This window comes from Triturus cristatus, chromosome 7 (genome assembly GCF_964204655.1).
Source record: "Triturus cristatus chromosome 7, aTriCri1.1, whole genome shotgun sequence".
Classification (NCBI taxonomy): domain Eukaryota; kingdom Metazoa; phylum Chordata; class Amphibia; order Caudata; family Salamandridae; genus Triturus; species Triturus cristatus.
Window position 1 is genome coordinate 505,734,573 of NC_140590.1, and position 17,427 is coordinate 505,751,999.

A 17,427-nucleotide genomic window follows, 5' to 3' on the forward strand; every position below is an offset into this window, starting at 1 on the left:
TATCAGCAGGGATGCGCCAGGTAAGATGCCTCACGCAAGTTTACCCTTGCGCCGCCACAGTTGCGCCGCATTTACAATGCAAGAGACACACTATTGATGGACGGAATGCAGAACAAATCAAAACATTCTCCCCCAGTCAAGAGATCTGGGTTAAATCCGTCATTCTTTTGCTCACCATTCCACCCCAGTTTAGACCTGGCCATATGCAAATCAGTCTTGACCCTGTGTCTCATGGGAACAGTCCAGCCTGAACTGCCAAGCCAGGTCCTCCCTGGGCCGAAAACAAGCATCCAAGGACTGGTTTCGGGGTTTCACCCCTCTTCAGCCAGGATAGCTTGATTCCAGTGGCACAGTAAGCCCGGGACCTACGTCTAGGCATACCCGGCGCACTTAGGGCGAGAAAGCAAAAGACACACTATTGATGGACGGAATGCAGAACAAATCAAAACATTCTCCCACGGTCAAAAGATCTGGGTTAAAACCATCATTCTTTTGCTCACCATGCCACCCCAGTTTAGACCTGGCCATATGCAAATCAGTCTTGACCCTGTGCCTAATGGGAACAGTCCAGCCTGAACTACCAAGCCAGGTCCTCCCTGGACCGGAAACAAGCATCCTAGGACCGGTTTCGGGGTTTCACCCCCCTTCAGCCAGGATAGCTTGATTCCAGTGGCACAGTGAGCCCGGGACCTACGTCTAGGCCTACCCGGCGCACTTAGGGCGAGAAAGCAAAAGACACACTATTGATGGACGGAATGCAGAACAAATCAATACATTCTCCCCCAGTCAAGAGATCTGGGTTAAATCCATCATTCTTTTGCTCACCATGCCACCCCAGTTTAGACCTGGCCATATGCAAATCAGTCTTGACCCTGTGTCTCATGGGAACAGTCCAGCCTGATCTACCAAGCCAGGTTCTCCCTGGACCGGAAACAAGCATCCTAGGACCGGTTTCGGGGCTTCACCCCTCTTCAGCCAGGATAGCTTGATTCCAGTGGCACAGTGAGCCTGGGACCTACGTCTAGGCATACCCGGTGCACTTAGGGCGAGAAAGCAAAAGACACACTATTGGTGGACGGAATGCAGAACAAATCAAAACATTCTCCCCCAGTCAAGAGATCTGGGTTAAATCCATAATTCTTTTGCTCACTATGCCACCCCCGTTTAAACCTGGCCATATGCAAATCAGTCTTGACCCTGTTTCTCATGGGAACAGTCTAGCCTGAACTGCCAAGCCAGGTCCTCCCTGGGCTGGAAACAAGCATCCTAGGACTGGTTTCGGGGTTTCACCCCTCTTCAGCCAGGATAGCTTGATTCCAGTGGCACAGTGAGCCCGGGACATACGTCTAGGCATACCCGGCACACTTAGGGCGAGAAAGCAAAAGACACACTATTGATGGACGGAATGCAGAAAAAATCAAAACATTCTCCCCCGGTCAAAAGATCTGGGTTAAATCCATCATTCTTTTGCTCACCATGCCACCCCAGTTTAGACCTGGCCATATGCAAATCAGTCTTGACCCTGTGCCTAATGGGACCAGTCCAGCCTGAACTGCCAAGCCAGGTCCTCCCTGGACCAGAACCAAGCATCCTAGGACCGGTTTCGGGGTTTCACCCCTCTTCAGCCAGGAGAGCTTAATTCCAGTGGCACAGTGAGCCCGGGACCTACGTCTAGGCATACCCGGCGCACTTAGGGCGAGAAAGCAAAATACACACTATTGATGGACGGAATGCAGAACAAATCAAAACATTCTCCCCCAGTCAAGAGATCTGGGTTAAATCCATCATTCTTTTGCTCACCATGCCACCCACGTTTGGACCCAGCCATATGCAAATCAGTTTAGACGCTGTTCCACATGGGAACAGCGTCTAAACTGAAATACCAGGCCAGGTCCTCTCTGTACAGGAAACAAGCATCCTGGGACTGGTTTCAGGGTTTCACCCCTCATCAGCCAGGCTAGCTTGAATCCAGTGGCTCAGCGAGCAAGGGACCCCATGGGGAACAGTGTCAAGTCTGATTTGCATATAGCTGGGTTCAAACTGGAATGCCATAGGGAGCAAAACAATTGATAGATTCAGGCTCGGATCTCTGTATTGGGGGGAATGTTTGACATTGTTCAACATTCTGTCAATCTTTTGTTCTTTTTGCATTTGACACCCGAGTGGAACGGGTATCCCCAGATGTATGTCCCATGCTCTCCATGCTATGGAAGTCAAGCTAGCCTGGCTGATGAGGGGTGAAATCCCGAAACTGGTCCCAGGATGCTTGTTTCCAGTCCAGGGAGGACCTGGCCTGGCAGTTGGGGCTGGACTGTTCTCATGAGGAACAGGGTCAAGACTGATTTGCATATGGCTGAGTTCAAACTGGAATGGCATGGGGAGCAGAAAGGACATATTTATGACCTGATCTCTGTCCTGGGGTGAAGGGTTGACATTGTTCAACATTCTGTACGTCAATAGTTCTTTTTTCATTTGTCACCCCAAGTGGGACGGGTATGCCCAGATGTTAATCCCTTGCTCTCCATGCCACAGGAGTCAAGCTAGCCTGGCTGATGAGGGGTGAAAACCTGAAAACGTTCCTAGGATGGCTGTTTCCAACCCAGGGAGGACTTGGCCTGGCAGTTCGGGCTGGATTGTTCCTATGTGGAACAGGATCAAGGCTGATTTGCATAAGGCTGGGTTCAAACCGGAATGGAATTGGGAGCAAAATAATGATGGATTTAGGCCCAGATCCCTGTACTAGGGTGAATGTTTGACATTTTTCAGCATTCTGTCCATCAATTGTTTTTTTTCACTTGTCTCCCTGAGTGGGACGGGTATGCCCAGAAGTGGGTCCCGTGCTCTCCATGCCATGGGAGTCAAGCTAGCATAGGCTGATGAGGGGTGAAACCCCGAAACGGGTCCTAGGGCTGGTTGCCGGTCCAGGGAGAATCTGGCCTGGCAGTTCAGCCTGGACTGTTCCCCTGGGGAACAGGGTCAAGACTGATTTGCATATGGCTGGGTTCAAACTAAAATGGCATGGGGAGCAAAAGAAAACTATGGATTTAGGCCCAGATCTCTGTACTGGGGTGAATGTTTTACATTGTTCAACACTCTGTCCATCAATTGTTCTTTTTGCGTTTGTCACCCCGGGTGGGATGGGTAGGGCCAGAAGTGGGTCCCGTGCAGTCCATGCCATGGGAGACAAGCTAACCTGGCAGATGAGGGGTGAAACCACGAAACCAATCCCATGATGCTTGTTTCCAGTCCAGGGAGGACTTGGCCTGGCAGTTTGGGCTGGACTGTTCCCATGGGGAACAGGGTCAAGACTAATTTGCATATGGCTGGGTTCAAACTGGAAGGGAATGGGGAGCAAAGAAATGATGGATGAATGATTGACATTGGTCAACATTCTGTCCATCAATTGTTCTTTTTACTTTATAAAAGTGGCATTTTCAAACACACGGTTTAAAAACCATCTCCCTAAAAAGATGTGTTATTAAATCCTGAGTTCTGAGAGCCTAAACTCCATTTCTCCATCTTGTCCTAAAAGAAAGTTATACTTGTAAGATGTTACAAAGTTACTCCTGGGTTAGCCTATGGGACAGACAGACTTTTAAAAGTGAAAAACGAAATTGGCAGAATTTCACTATAAAGACATGTCACACACACAAGTACATGTCCTATCTTATTCATGCACTGCTCCCTGTCCATGGAGGTACCTTGGGCATTCCTGAGGGGTGCAGTAAGAAAAGGGAGGGTTAAGGCCTGGCAAGTGAGTGCACTTGTGAAGTCAACATTGCAGCAAAAAGTGCTCGCAGACACTGCAGTGGCAGGTCTGAGTTACATTTGGAAGGCTACTTGTGTGGGTGGCACAGTCAGTATGGGATGCAGGCCCACTAGTAGCATTTGATTTTCAAGCCCTGAGCATGTTCAGTGCACTTTACTAGGGGCTAACCAGTACATCAAATATGCCAATCATGGATAACCAATCACAATAACAATTTACACAGGGAGCACTTCTACTTTGATACTGATCAGCAGTAGCAAAGAGTCCAAAGCCTCTAAGCCAGCAAAAACGAAATCCAGCACAGCATCAAAAATACAGAGGGTAGAGGCAAAAAGTCAGGGGAAACCAAGCCAAGGATTCCAAGGCTAAGAACTCCCTTTGCGAGTTGTGAGGAAATGGTTGCTGCACTGATTGGGTTGTTGCTTGTATGCAGGGTGAAGTTGGTGACCTTCGTATGCCAGAGGAATGCCACCATGAATTTAGCTATAAGCATCTCTCCTCTGACTTGGTCGGAGCCTGTGCACATTGAGGAGTCAGGCAACTTGTATGCCAGGAAGGGCTGCCGAGAGAAGTTTGCTGTGCTGTGTGGACCGTAGCCCTTGTGCCGTGGTGGGCTGTTATGTCATATGCTAGTAGGGGGTATCGCCAAGGACTTCGCTGTGGCGATTGGGCAGCGGGCAATGCACAGAGAGGACACAATGGCTTGTATCGCAGAGGGGGCCACCGGGAGTAGCAAAGGCGTGTGACCTGATTGGAATCCCTATAGGTGACCTGAGGCCAAAGTGGGAGCACCAGCGCACCATCATTAAGGTGAAGGACCTACTTTAGGATCGTCACATCTCCCCCACCATAGGATGGACTAGAAACGTACTCCACAGGTCAGGAGGAGCTGCAAAAAATCTCTGGTCACTTCAGTGGTGGAACCGCATGTGAGGAACATTATGACCGTTAAAGGGCAGCTCACCCGGGCCACATGCGGTGTACTCACCTGATTCAGCTGCTGGAAGAAGGGTCATCTGGTGAATGGCAGAATGTCTATGCCTGTAATGCCTAGATTGCTTACTGATGATACCATAACTCCAATTTGCCATTCCTTGTCAAAGACCATATGAGAGGGGGAACAACCCATTTTGTAGCATATATAAAGTTTGATTACATTTTATCTTTCTGTGGCCTCTCTTTTGGTATGCTTTTTTGGCCCTTCTACACAACATCATCATGGTCATATCTACTCCCTCCCACAACCAAATCTGCCGACCAAGAAGGAGGGGAGAGAGTGAGGCTGGGAATAAGGCTTGGCCGAGGAACGGAAAATCAGAGCACTGGCACTTTCTGAGATAATCTATTTATTACCACGTTGTCTCTCTTCCTTTTTCCCATCCTTACATGTGAGGAGATGCCCTGTGATCAGAGCAGCTCTAGAAGGGTACAGCAAGTACAGCAAACACATCAAACAGATTGCTCCAACAATGTGCACCTTTCAGTAAATACACAGACTGCATGCACAACTGAGGACACAACACCTTCACCAAAGATCATATGATCTGGAAAACCAATATTAATTTTTTTTATTTTTTTGCAGAGTTTTATATAGCGCAAACTTGACCCGAATCCAATCAGGTATCAGAGCGCTTTACATAGCACCAGTTACGTTACATGACGACACACATTCATTTTTTTTGTTAGGCACGGGGAGATTAAGTGATATGCCCAGAATCACAGGATGTTTTAGCGTCATTACCGAGACTCGAACCCAGTTCCCCCAGGTCCGAGGTCAAGCGCACTAACCGTTAGGCCAACTCCTCTCCCCAATAAATGAGGGCTTTGAAAGTTAAGGAAGCATCCCGGGTAGCTGCCTGAGAAATGTCAGTAAAAGAAACTGTTGTGATGTATGACAGTTAGCCGAGGAATATCTTTGAATATTCTTTATAAGTCTTGGTTGCAGGATGGTATCCAAGTACAACAGCCCTACCAGAAGCAGACTGTCTGCTGCTCAGCCCATACTCAAACTGTCACACCTCACCACACTGGGACCCAAACATTCCAATCATAAAATAAAATAGGAGATACATGAATACTGAAGCCGGATATAACATAAATCCACCCAGAACATTGTTCAGCATAACCCTACTAGATAATACATAAGGAAAGGAGTGCCCTTCCCCCACCAAGCCGGGCTAGAATCAGGATAAAAGGCCATGCGTCACTAGCAGGCACAATGTCGTCCGTGTGGTGAGGTACTGTTCAAATAAAAGCTGACCACCATACATTTATTCAGAGAAAGATAAGCAGCACCATCAAGAAAGACTGATTCAAAATCGAAGGCAGATCTTACACTCTCGGACTACTGATGAAACCAGGACACCACATTACAAAGGAAACCTAAATCCACCTTAAGAACCACCTATTTCAAGAAAACTCTCAGATAGGGACTTGGACCTCCAGGAACTCTGACACCCCACTTTTCTTGGCTGAGGCCATTGTCACCAGAATGAAGGTCTTAAGGGCAACATCTTCAGAGGGACCACAATCAGGGACTCAAAGAAGAAAAGTTGATGCCATACAAAATCAACAGCAAATACCAAGGAGATGCCCAAATCTAGACCATGGCCATGTCACTGGACATGAAAGCCTCAAAGCAAAAACAAAACACAGCTTCAACACCCCTGATAGGCATTGACAGCCACTCACTTGATGTTCTGCATAGCTGGTAACAGATCCAAAGTAAAAGCTTCCTGCAGGAGGTGAAGAAGTAGTATAGGCCAACATTCAAACGGAACAACCCCTCTTAGCTATCCTCCTCTGACATGAAGACATGAAGACCAGTTGTGATCATACGATTTGGATTCAAGTAGAGAGTGCCCCAAGATACATCCTTATACGCAAAGAAAATAAAAAAAACATACAAATAAGTAAATACATAAATATCGCAAAATGCACAGTCAATTATTCAGTTCTAAATAATGGGATTTCAATTTCGTCGAGGCAACAGGAGATGAAACTAAAGTTTATGAATGTACCACTGTAGTGCAGTCACCAGTTGCCGGAGAACTACAAAGCAAGACTTCCTGAGACAGTCTGGAACCTCAAACTCTTGTGCAGAAGACGGCTAACAGCTGGGGATGACCGGGTGGGGTGGGGGATGGCAAATAGGACGCACACTGGATAATAGGATGCTACTGAATGCCTGCTGAGTGTATAATTTGTGTGTATAAGTATTTATGCGAGCGCGTTTTCTAACGCGGCTTTCAGCCGTATGGTCTGGTGGTGCAAAAGGTATATTATAGGAAGGGTGAATATTTTTTTGTGGCCAGCTGCGTTCATATTTAAAACCTCTGGCTGTCTTGCAATGGCAGATAATTAACCATAGCATAGAGCATCCTGGTGGAGTGTTTTTGTAAAATAAATATTCCCTTTAGAGGAGTACAGTGTATTTTCTTTGGTCGACACATGAATGGACGAGCGCTGGCAGAGGTGACACACAGCGTCTGGTTACAGCCACAGACTTCACTTGGATGGAGAGGGAGATTTTCAGTACCGCAGACAGGAGGCGAGCTCAACTGTGCTGACAGGATCTAGCGGGCAGACGCTGGTAATCTGATGACCTGCCACAGCCACTGAGTCCACAGGGAGTTAGATGTATGAGATATTTTCTCGGAGCTACTGCTTTATTTTCAGACAGCTCAGCTCAGAAGCAGAATGAGGTAAACCTTGCCCAGTGTTTCTGGTCTTTAGTGTCTGCTTTGAAAGCAATAACTCTGAGACCTGCGGGTTAAATGGATTCACTTTATGCGAATAAAGTAGGCACTCGGGTCTGCGCTGATCCAGAAAACCCATGATGATATGACCCGAGTACTGCAAAGTTATTTAGTTTACAAACTCGTATTGCATAAGTTATGAAGAGTAGTTCAAAAGGGTTGAAGCAGATGTGCAATGTGCAAGTTTGGGGTTGGAAATCTAACAGGCCAGCACAGTCTTTCATGTTTTGGAGGTCGATGAAATGAATATCACTGAGTGAATCAATTATACATCTGTGGCCACCTATCTACATATTCACACCCTTCCTGCCCATCACATTCCTCCTACATGCCTCATCCTGAGTTTGATTTAAAAGCTGCCACTGAGAGCTACAGAAGTTAAAATGACCCCTGATCAGTCAAGAAACAGTTTCCTAAATATTTGTTTAAATGGCAATGCATATTTATATCCGCGATTCACTTTCTTTTTGAGCTTTAGCAGAAACAAAATGGCAGAATTGCTGTTAAACGCAACAATAATTTCGTCTTAGACTGCACAAAGTTTGGTGGGTGTTTCAAATATGGTGGTCTTTACGGCTAGGAGCGTTAGGTTTACTATAGATTTTTCTATGTAAAACATCCCGCATCTTCAAGTTCCCAGCAATGGGCAACTAATAATTACCGAGACAAAAGGATGCGAAGTAAGTGATGCACGTGATGAGCAGTTCGAAATGATGCACAACCAGGACTGCAGGTGTGCTGGTGCATTCCCACCTTAAATGACATAGTGCTTGGAAGACACAGTTGTGGGTCGATTGACAGGACTAACAAAGAAATTGAGATTCAGGGGGATGAGAATGGTAGCCCCCACCCCCCACACCTAGGGGCTGGGGTCCATTAGTGGCATTTCGTTTGGGAAGCCAGGAAAACTTCCGGTCTGGAGGGAGCGTCTCCAGGGAAAGCAAGAGGACAATTAGGGCATTACTAAAGTGCGCCGGTGAGCCTTCCCAAGGGAAAGGGATAAAAGCGTGGGACACAAGGGTGAAGCCCTCTTTGTCCGCTCTCCACGGTGCCCTGCGGATCGGAGCTGCATTCAAGTTACAGGTCGGAGTTACCGTTTGGCGTGCGTGGTACTCGGGTGAGAGGGCCTCACAGCGTAGTTGAAGGGGGGGTTCATGGCGACTGCATGCAGTCAGCATTATCATAATTTAAGGTGCTCGTACCCTGGGTAGGAACGGAGGCCGTTTGGGAAAGGGAGCAGCGTGGTGCGCGCTTTTAACCCCTTCCCCACTCATGACGGAACCACTCCGTTATGAGCCACGGTCGCCGTGTGCTCATGACGGAGTGGTTCTGTCATGCTGCGGCCGTTGGCGGCCGCGCCGCCCACGCGGCGCTAATTCCCCGCCTGTGCGGGCGATTAGCGCAGTTGGCGGAGTCATGATGGAAACACTCCGTCATGAGCACAGCTCAACCGCGGCTCATGACGGAGTGGTTCCGTCATGAGCACCGCGCCACCGTGCTGCCCCCAAACCCCCCCCAGCGCTGCGGCGGAATTCCCGCCGCAGCGAAAGGGTTAAGGGGTGGAATCCCCGAGGTGAAGTAGGGAGTAGCGATAAGGGAGAACGAGTGGCTATTAAGCGCGGGGAGATGGAAAATGGGAAGCGGACCGGGAGCGTCGGCCCAGCATGGCCCGCCTGTACAAAACGCTTGATAGGCTTTAAGGGCATGGCGCGTTGTGAAACCATTTAGCGCAGACTCCCGAAGGTCCTGAATGTGGGCCGGACCATGGGCATATGTTGGTCCACGTTTAGGAACGTGGTTTAAAAGGTTACGGGGCAAGTGCAGTAAAATAATGAAAGCGCTGTCCGGAGGAGATGAAGCGGCAGACTGCGGCCCCCAGGGGAAGTGAGGTCGACAGACCAGTCTTCCCCTGGGGTGTTCGCGCGATATTAGGACAGGGAATTAGAGGTTAGGTACGGGGTGGGGTCTAGGCTAGTTAATAAAGGGGGCTGGAGAGGAAGTTCTTCCTCTTCCTGTCCCCAGCGCCCAGCCGCGGCCCGCAAAATGCGATGCAGCGCGCACTACGAAATTCGTTTTATTTATTTAATTGTTTACTTACCTGCAATTATCCATATTCCGGTTTTAGAACCCCCCACCCTGCCCCTCTCCCGCCCCGCCTTACCGCCCCACTGGAACTCCCTCCACGGGCCGCGGCTGCCAGCGCCCCAGGGTGGGTTAGGAGTTGTGCTTTGGGCTTAGGAGGCGTGGTGCTTTGGAGCTTCGTAGCAGCGCAGTCGGTCTGCTGGAGCCGTAGCGACGGGTTTTTTCATCGCTTCAGGTAGCGGACGTCGGAGCGCGGATGGAGTCAGGAGGCGGGATGAAGCCCGATGCGGAGGCCGTGCGCGCCGCGTTACAAGTGCTCGGCCGGGCCGGGAGATTCGATCTCCTTCGGCCCGGCGTCTTGGATCAGGCGTGGGTCGGTATGACCCGGACGCCGAGATCCGCGTCAGAAGGAGTGGCGGCTGCGGTGGCGGCATGCCAAGAGGAGCCGCCACCGACGAAGCCAGGTACGACAGCGCAGGGGAGGTGCCGGGGGCAAGCTGAGGCTCAGAGGCGTGGGGAACGGCGTCGGAGCCTCCCCGCGCACACGCAGCAGCCAGAGGGAGAGCCAGTGGTGGGGCCAGGGGCGGGGGGGGGGGGTGTTTGGCTGGTGGGAGAGGCGGTGCAGGGGACCTGGGGGAAGGCAGGGATGTGGAGCAACAGAGGATTTTGGGAGCAGGCCTACCAGGGCAGGGGGTGAGTCCGGGTGCTTCTAGTGAGATCAGTGACCAGGAGGGGGAGAGTGAGGATCAGGCGGGAGATGAGTTTACCCTGCAGCTTTCCGGCAGCGATTCAGTGGGGGGGGAAGAGGGATCCCGGGGGGAGCAGCCCATTGACCTCTCCAGAAGGGCAAATGGAGTGGTGGGGTTGGGGGCCCAAGGGCAAAGGACCTGTGATGGCAGCAGTGGCGCAAGGGGTGGCGATGGGTTACGGCGAGAGGCTCCCGGGCCTGAAAGGAAAGGGTGCGAAAAGAGTGGTGAGTGAGGTGCAGAAGGTGCAGTTTGAGGATGAGTTTGAAGAGGAACTGGATTATGAGTCTGAAAGCGAGGAACTGGAAGAAGGTGAAGTGCGTGAGGTGCACAGGGGGAAGGGGAAGACGGCAACCAGACAGATTGGTGTTTTGCAGGCACCGCAGGCCAGCAGCAGTGGGACCCAGACAGAGAGGAAGAAAGCCCAAGTGTCCAGTGGACGGGATCGGGATGTGCCGGTGACTCTTGCAGGTGAGGGTGCTTGGTGGGAGGCATGGGAGGATGGGGGCAGAAGGGGACGGAAGAAGGCCTGTAGGTCGGTAGGTGTCGGTGAGGGGTCAGTGCGGGAGGTGGGAGCACTGAGTAAGGGGGCAGAATTGACAGGGGAGGGGAAACGGTTAGTGGGGGCTGGGGTGCAAACGGACAAGCAGGTGGAGTCGGAAGGGAAAGAAGAGGCGGGAGAGACGCATCGGAAAAAGTTGCCGTACATGGGGTTGGCTATGCCTATCCGAGAAGACGAGGGCTAGGATTTGGAAACACGAATATGTAGATGTGTTCAAATTGTTGCATAGGGAGATACAGGCCAAGGAAGGTTCGAAGGAGGAGGAGTGGGAGTTGACGAGGAGGCCATGGGTGCCGGTGAACATGGAGAATTGGACGTCGGCCTTTTTGATCTACGCAAGCATATATTGTAAGAAGCATCAGGATAGGGCCATCGCGTTATTGAAGTATATGGATATTATACGCAAGGTGCAGATGCACTTTGGTGGGTTCGCGTGGCTCAGCTACGACGAGGAGTTCAGGGCCAGAATCAGTGTTAACCCCGATAAACCGTGGGGGGAGGTGGACCAAGAACTGTGGGTACAGTGGATGTCTTCCACGCAGTCGTCCGCTTCTACGCACATGGCCAGTGGGCTTCCGGTAACATATCGGTCCTTTCAGTCTCGTCCCGCTCAAGCCGGGGCGGGGAGACAGGGTGGTGCCGGAGGTGCGGGAGGACAGGCCTCCACTTCCACGGCCTCAGGGCAGTCAATTAAGAGTGGGGGGGCTACCACAGGGGCATGTTGGAACTTTAACAAAGGTTTCTGCACCCGCCATCCGTGTAAATTCAAACACGAGTGTTCTAAGTGCAGGGGACGCCACCTGGTCACACAGTGTTTCACGCTGGCCACTCCCTCTGAGCAATGACGGATTACCAAATGAAGGGGGCAGTCTGGGCCAAAGGGCTCCTACGCCGGTTAAGGTGGAGGCCATGGGTCCATGGCTCTCTCTAGATACCCTGATAGGGAGGCCGCGCTAAAAATTTACTGGAGGTTTGCAGAAGGTTTTCGCGTGGGTTACCAGGGTCCTAGGGAAAGTAGATGGGCAGAGAATTTGCGGTCGGCAAAAGAATTGCCGGGGGTGGTGGAGTCCAAGCTGTGGAAAGAGGTGCTGGAAGGGAGAATTGCAGGCCCGTTTGACACGTGGCCGATGCCTGACCTCATTACCTCTCCACTGGGGGTGGTACCTAAAAAGGAGCAAGGGGAGTTTCGTCTGATTCATCACTTTTCTTGGCCGGAGGGGTCGTCAGTGAACGATTTCATTGCGGTGGAAGATTCCATGGTGCTGTACATGTCGGTGGATGATGAGATCGGTTTAGTGAGGGTATGCGGCCGGGGAGCGGAATTGGCAAAGTGTGACATCAAATCTGCGTTTCGCCTCCTTCCTATTCATCCGGCGGACCTTGCGTTGCTGGGAATGCAGTTTGGGTGGCGATTTTTGTGGATAAGGTTTTGCCAATGGGATGCGCCGTGTCTTGTGTGCTGTTGAAAACATTCAATTCCTTCTTGCAGTGGGCCTTCACGGACAGAACTGGACACCGGCTGCTGTCCCACTATTTGGATGATTTTTTTGTTCGTGGGGCAAGGGCAGACGGGGGAGTGTGGGGAGGCTCTACGGCAGTTTCAGCGACTAGCCTGTGACTTTGGGGTTCCCTTGGCACCGGAGAAGACAGTTGGGCCTAGCTGTTGTTTGACATTTCTGGGTATCGAACTGGACTCCGTGGCATGGGCAGCGAGGTTGCCTCAGCAGAAGGCGGGGGAGATGCAAGAATTTCTGTTGCAAGTGGTGGGGGGACGGAGGATTGACTTGAGATCGGTGCAACGACTGTTGGGCTTGTTGAACTTCGCGTGTCGAGTGGTGTGGGCTGGCAGGACCTCTTGCAGACGGTTGGGCATGGCCATGTCGGGGGCGGTGCTCCCTCATCACAGAGTCCGGATAACCATGGGCATGCGGGCGGACTTGCGGGTCTGGCACGGTTTCCTGAGCGAGTTCAATGGGGTGTCTTTGGATTTTGTGGATGACAAGATGGTGTGGCAGGTGCAGATTTTTTCAGACGTGGCTGGTGCAAAAGGTTTTGGCGTTTTCTGGGACGGGAGGTGGTGTGCAGAACAGTGGCCTGAGCATTGGTTGACGCAGGGCAGGAGCATCGCGTTTTTGGAATTCTCTCCGTTGCTGGTCGCGCTTCAGGTGTGGGGACTGGAGTTTCAGAACAGGTCGGTCTTGTTCCATGTGGACAACAGGACAGTGGTGGATTTGGTAAACAATCAGAAGGCGAGGGATCTGCGACTGCTGTGCTTACTGCGAAGTTTCATGCTGCTGTGTCTGCGTTTCAATGTGCTGTTTCTCGCGCAACATGTGCTGGGCGCCAGAAATGACATTGCGGATGCATTGTCTCGTTCGCAGTGGCAGCGCTTCAGGAGGCTGGCACCGGGAGCAGAGGCTTGCAAGACCAATGTGCCGGAGGGTACCTGGAGCTGGGGGGAGTGAGAGTAGTGGACCTGGTGGAAAAATCTATTGCGGACTCCACAAGGCACGCGTACTGGTTGGCGTGGTCTGAGTTGGGAGCAATTTTGGGGTGGACAAGTGTGAATTGGCGTATGCCCCGAGGCAACTGTGAGCAGGGTGTGATAAAGCTGTGTTGGACTGCATGGACAGAGGTCTGTCCCAGGTTACGATTGCTGGGAAGTTAGCAGGCATTTCCTTTTATGGTATGGTGTACTTTGGTTTTGACCCAGCGAGGAGTGAGTTGTTGAGCAGAATGCTAAAAGGCTGGGGTAGGGTGAGGGGGAGAGTTGGGGGGGAACTTGCAGGAGGTGATCACGTTTGATCTGTTAGTTGAGATATTGGCGGAATTGCAGCATTGTTGTTATGATGCTGGCAAGCTGGCGTTGTTTCGTTTGTGCATGACATGGATGTTTTTGGGGCATTTCGGGGGTCTGAGTTGTTGGGGACAAGAGGCCTAGATCTCCTGAAATCTCGGAGGCTAACCAGAGAGAGATCAATGAAAAATGTTCTAACCTGGAGAGTAAATTAGACGATATCTGCTCTCGTACTGAGGCCTTGGAGGGGGAAGTTGCTGTTCTTACTCAAGCTTCCCAGGATCAAAAAAGGGACATATCGGAGTTGAGAGCTCAGAACAGGTCTCTACAGATGGATATGGAAAGATTGGAGATTCATGCCAGGCGGAACAACTTAAGATTCTTAAAAATCCCTGAGGGGGCGGAAAACGGTGATGTAAAGTCTCTAATATGTAGATTATTGAGAGAGGGAGTATTGAAAGATATGCCTGAGTTAGATATTGAGAGAGAAATACAGCGAGCACATAGAGACCCGTTTAGACAGCACCCAGACAGGAAAGCGCCTAGAAGGATATTGGTGAACTTCCAGACTTACGCAGTGAAGGAGCTGATATTGAGTAGGGCACTTACAGATACATCCTTGCAGATAGAGTCCACCAAGTACCTTGTACGCTCCGATGTTGGCAGAGTTACATCACAGAGACAGTGGGAACTGGGATCGCGAATGGCCGATATAAGAAGTTTAGGAGGGCAGGTAGCAATGAAATTTCCAGCGGCACTGAGGGTGGTCTGGAGAAATAAAACGTACAACTTCACTTCACCTCAGGAGGTAGATACGTTTTTGGCTGGTATGAAGAAGTCCCAGTGATAGCCTTTTTTTAGATGAATGCTGTGATGAAGAGTGTGACTCTATTTGGGAAGAGAAAGGTAGGAGGGAGGAGAAGGGAAAGGGGAAAAAAAAAAAAAAAAAAAAAAAAAAAAAAAATATATAAATAAATAAATAAATAAATAAATAAAAAAGAGCACATGTACACATGGGGGTTATAGAAAGCTGACGGAAAAGCTTAATTTTTAGTTTAGCTATCTATCTCCCACTCTCACTTTGAATGTTTAGAGGTAGAGCACGCGTATGGGACTTGGGCTCCTAAACGGCGATATGATCGCCAAGGTCTACAAGGGAGGGTTCCTCAAGGGTGGGGGGAGAGGGCAAGGGGGGGGGGTGGAAAAAAATAAAAAACATTCCTCATATAACCTCGGCTTATGGAACAACTCCTCGGTAGTAAAAAGTTATGGGCCGTATATGACCCTCTTACCCAAGAATTTTATCCGACATGACGGATTTGGCTAGAAAAATATTAAAAATAGTAAATCTGAATGTAAATGGATTAAGGGAGAGGAGGAAACTATTTAGGATCTGTGAATTTTTAAACAAATCAAAGGCAGACATATGCCTTTTAGAAGAACCCCATCTAGAGCGACAGGAATGTAGGATAGCATTCAGGGGACAAGGATGGATACAGGAACTTCTTTGTTCCAACCAGAGTGGGAACACTAGGGGAGTTGCAATTTTAGTACGAGCAAATAGTGGGATTAGGGTGGAGAAGTCTGAAACTGATTGCTCAGGTAGATGGCTGACCGCATCCTTTGTGGTAGATAGGTCACGATTCACTTGCGCAGTATATTACGGTCCCAATTCTGATTCTCCAGGGGCTCTATCTAGTTTAAAGATGAGTCTTTTAAATTACGAAACACCTGTTATCTTAGGAGGGGATTTTAATCTGATCCTCAATGAAGATCTGGATCGTACCTCTAGAGTTAAATTCACCCCCCCACGTAAAACACAAACAGAGCTTAAAAATCTTATGAAGGATTTGAATTTACACGATATTTGGAGGGTCAGAAATGGCAGCAGTAGAGAGTACTCGTTCTATAGTCATAGGTATAGACATTACTCTAGGATAGATTTCTTTTTGTTAGATCAAACATTAATATCGGGGGTCGTCACCGTATCCTATATTCCTGCCATACTTTCAGACCACTCCATGGTTGAGCTAAAGGTTAAGCTTGGGCAAGAAGACCAAGTGAGGAGGTGGACCTTAGACAGGTCAATACTTTTAAAAGAGGAAATGAGAATGGAGTTGGTGGTCGAAGTCGCTGAGTTCTTTAAGGCAAATAGTGGTACCGCAACAGATCAATTGGTCTGGGAAGCCTTTAAGGCGTGGCTGAGAGGGTATCTAACCTCCTTTATGATTAGGAAAAATAAGTCACGAAGAAGAGAGGAAGAAGATCATCTCACAAAAATTAAATTAAAAGAACAACAGTTGCAGAAGGCTTCACTAGACCTCCAGCCTAATCTAGCCACTATACAGAATGAATTTGATGCTCTGAAAGCTGAATATCAGGCAAGGTTGGACAAAATAGTCAAAGACAGATGGGACGCTAGTAACTTACAAAACTTTTCGTATGGGGAGAAATGTGGCCGATTACTCGCCTGGAAGGCTAGATCAGACCGGGCTAGGAATGTGATTAAGGGGTTAACCATAGGTGACACTGGGGCCATCTCCCATGACAATGATATAATCTCCGGGGAGGCAAAACGGTTTATGCAGGACCTATATACTGAAGAGAGCGGCACCTCAATACACGATGCCGAGCAATGGTTAAATCAGCTGGAACTGCCACAATTGTCAGAGGCTGACAGAAGATATCTGAGCTCTGAAATACAAGAGGGCGAAGTCTGTACTCAGATTAAAAAAATGAAAAAAGGGAAAGCAGCGGGGCCGGATGGACTCCCTGTAGAGATCTACCATCTGGGATTGGATAAGGTTGCCCCGATTCTTACTACACTGTTTAATAAGATACTGATATCGGGCGAGGCAATTCCACAAACCTGGTCAGAGGCAACAGTCACGCTGATCTTAAAACCCGATAAGGACCCTGCAAGGGTTGAGTCATATAGGCCAATCTCATTATTGAACGTGGACTATAAGATTTTTGCAGGGGTCCTGGCAGCTAGAATGGCTAAAGTTATAAAATCCATAGTACATAGAGACCAGAGAGGTTTTATCCCCGGAAGACAGCTAAACGAACTAACATTCCAGGCCATCGCCGCTATAGATGTAGCTACAGATAAAAAATCCCCCCTGACTATTGTGGCAATCGATGCTGCCAAGGCTTTTGACCAAGTGAATTGGTCATACTTATGGTTGGCTCTGTCCAGGTTTGGAATCCCGAAAAATTATGTAACAGCAGTTAGATCACTGTATCTCTCTCCCAGGGCAAAAATTCTGATAAATGGGTCACTTACGGATTGGGTTTACATTTTACGTGGAACAAGACAGGGGTGCCCCCTTTCTCCCCTGTTGTTCAATCTTTATATCGAGCCTTTTGCTTGTCAGCTGAGAGGCGACCAGGCAATTAAACCCTTCAATATAGCGGACTTTACGTTAAAATTGGCCTTATATGCTGATGATCTTTTATTGTTTACATCTAATCCGGCTGAAGCCATTCCTAGGTTATTCGCTCAGGCAGAGTCTTTTGGGAAGATCTCGGGATATAAGATCAATAGGGAAAAGACCGAGATAATGCAATGGAATCAGGAGGTGGCAGCTCCTGATGTAAAACTCCGCATGAGATATCTTGGCATTCATTTAGCTCAAGATATTATGGAGATATCGAAAGTAAATCTCAGTAGAGTCCATAAGGAGGTGTGCAACCTTCTATCACGGTGGTCA